Raw genomic sequence first — 3159 nt, forward strand, 5'->3', positions numbered from 1 at the left:
CTCGCCGCTCTGTTATGCTTCTGCCGGATCTGGTTGAGCAAGGTAAGCTTTGGAGCTAGAACTCGCCGCTCTGTTATGTTTCTGCCGGATCTGGTTGAGCAAGGTAAGCTCTGGAACTAGAACTTGCCGCTCTGTTATGTTTCTGCCGGATCTGGTTGAGCAAGGTAAGCTCTGGAACTAGAACTTGCCGCTCTGTTATGTTTCTGCTGGATCTGGTTGAGCAAGGTAAGTTATAAAGATGCGATTTGTATGTGTGAGTAACTCGTTAGACATCTTTATGTTCAACCGATATTAAAGAAAAAACGATTAGAAGCCAAAATACTCTATTAACACTCGTACTCTATTAATTCAACAGGTAGTTGTAGTCCATTAAAGTTTTCAAACTTACAACTGTTATTATTGCTTAAAATAGCTCCAACATATATCAGTTAATGACAAGGTATTAAAAACTGACCTTTTTTCCCCTCTGCGAAACGTTAGTTTGCCAGAAACTTACTAGTTATTACACTTTAACTAATCCTCAAGATTTCAATAAATATTTTCGAACAAAACAGAGAAGGAAGGCACTCCCAGAACCTAGAAAATCACATTTTCCTTACCAGTATCTGCATGAGTCCATATCCAAGCGAGATTGTGGTGTTTCGATGGCAGCTTCGACCTTGAAAGTTCGAAGGTCGGTTGGGGGTCGTGTCCAAGCTTTGGGTAAGCAAGCCGTATCTGATTGTCAGGGAATGTTTTTACATATTTTTGTACTGGGTAATAGATGTCCATACTTGCGACGTATTATCTTTACTAAAGAAAAACAAAACTATATGTAAAGATCAGTTATCCGAACAAAATTTACGAATTAGCTTCACGACTTAAAACTTATTATATTTGTTATTGACTCAGAGAACCGCTATTGGCTTTTGTAATTTAGGGCATAGTTTGTATATTTTGACCTTTATGAAATAAATGTTACTCTTTATATCATGTTTCATAGAAAATGTTAGTTCGCTGTGGTCCTTTTTTTTTGGATAATTTTATTTTGATCACAATAATACACAAGTATCTAAAATCAAGAGTTGATTTTACGTAGTTCTAGTTTTTACGTGTATTTTTAAAGTTGTGACGATTTTTAAGTCTACTTAGGAATTTTTCACAGCTGTCAACGTGCGTTAAGCTCTAAGGTTAGCGTAACACCTTAATTAAGTCCCTGATGGGTTAGCTGTAAGTTTACGGACTTAAAACGCTAAAAATCTGGGTTTCGATTCCTCTTGATGGACACAACGCATATAGCCCATTGTTTAACTTTGTTGTTCAATAATCTTAATTGAATTCAAATCTATCGTACAAATACGTACGGAATTTCTCTCCTTATTTCATGGTCGTAAAGTCAGTCATGTTATCCCCCCCCCCCCCCAGGTGTCTCAGTGGTAACTCCGATGCCGTTATGCCTATTAAAATTGGGTTTCGATACCTGCGGGAGGCAAATCACAGATAGCTCACTGTGTAGTTTTGCACTTAACATCAAACAAACATTCATGCATAATACTGCTGGTTTTTGAACAGTTTACTAGTTGCTCAACCTGGTGGTACAATAAGTCAACAGAGAGGAATCGGACATACTAGTTTATGCACCTCACGTTGTTAGGGTAGTTTTCCAACAAGTTTCGAAATAATGAGATTTAAAAAAACATATTCACTTTTTTTTAGAGAATATGCCAGTTCACGGAGCTCCCCAGTGGCACAGCGGTATGTCTACTGACTTACAACGCTAGAATCCGTGTTTTGATACCCATGGTGGGCAGAGCACAGATAGCTCATTGTTTAGCTTTGTGCTTAATTACAAACAAACAAACCGTTCTTGGCAAAATTATATACGTTTTACGATTGCTATGACAATATGCTGTAGATTACTGATCAGCGAATATATAAATATAATTAGGAAGATATTGATTTTTATCAATTCTTTAGTTATTCTTACCTAGCAGGGAATAATATTCATTTGTATAAATAGTAAGTTTGATTTACTTATACATAGATAACTTAATTTCTGCTCAAACCGAACTTGAAAAAAAAAACAGGTTAATTTATGGACAATTACTTTATCTCCATCTGATAATTGTCGATTTTTTACGGTAACGGCACCACCTTGATGACAAAGTTTGTTTGTTTGTTATTTAGCGCAAAGTCATATTGGACTACCTGTTGTGTCCAACGCGGGGAATCGAACCCTGGATATTAGCGTTGTAAGTTCGTAAGAATACCGCTGACTCACCTGGGAACAGGACACAAAGAATGCACGCATTTAAGATATCATTAAGTTGATAGAGAAATATCAGTCTGGTCATTTAAGCGCGATTCTCATTTATAATAAGATCTGGATAAATCGTTCAAAATTTAAATACCGTTTTAGGAATGTCTTCAAAATGTGAAATATCCGCATTTAAAGAAATTTCAGTTTTGATAAACTGGCTGATACTTGTAACTTTCTTTTACGTTGAGAATTTAAAGAAACTTCACCATAGAAATGCTAGTTATTAACTGTCCTGCAGCGGAGCTGTTAAGAATGAAGTGTAAACACGTATTCTTACTGTAGTGTATTTTAACATATTCAATACTCAAAAGAAAATTTTAGGTTTTGTTATTTATCTGTGGGCCTCCTGGTGGATCAGCGGTAAGTTCACGAACTTACAACGTTACAAAATCTGGGGTTCGATTCCACGTGGTGGACGGAGCGTACATAGTCCATTTTGCAGCTATGTGTTAAAACGACAAAAACGTCACAAAGAAACTGCCCTTATTCACAATGAAAAAAAAAAGTAATTGCTTTGAAGGTTTTAATTATCTACAGTGAGCACTTATATTGTAGTTTTGAAAGTAGAAACTGCGGATTAAAGCATAATACACTTACAGCTATATAAAAATAATTAAGGCTATTATCGGCTTTTAGTTCACTAACAAAGTCTGCGGTATCTTCACGTGTTACTTTATAGTATATGAAAAAGACCCGGCATGGCCAGGTGGTTAGGGCGCTCGACTCGCAATCTGAGGGTCACGGGTTCAAATCCCCGTCACACCAAACATGCTCGCCCTTTCAGCCGTGAAGGCGTTATAATGTGACGGCCAATCCCACTATTCGTTGGTAAAAGAGTAACCTAAGAGTTGGCGGTGGGT

Source organism: Limulus polyphemus, unplaced genomic scaffold (assembly GCF_000517525.1).
Source record: "Limulus polyphemus unplaced genomic scaffold, Limulus_polyphemus-2.1.2 Scaffold2490, whole genome shotgun sequence".
NCBI lineage: Eukaryota > Metazoa > Arthropoda > Merostomata > Xiphosura > Limulidae > Limulus > Limulus polyphemus.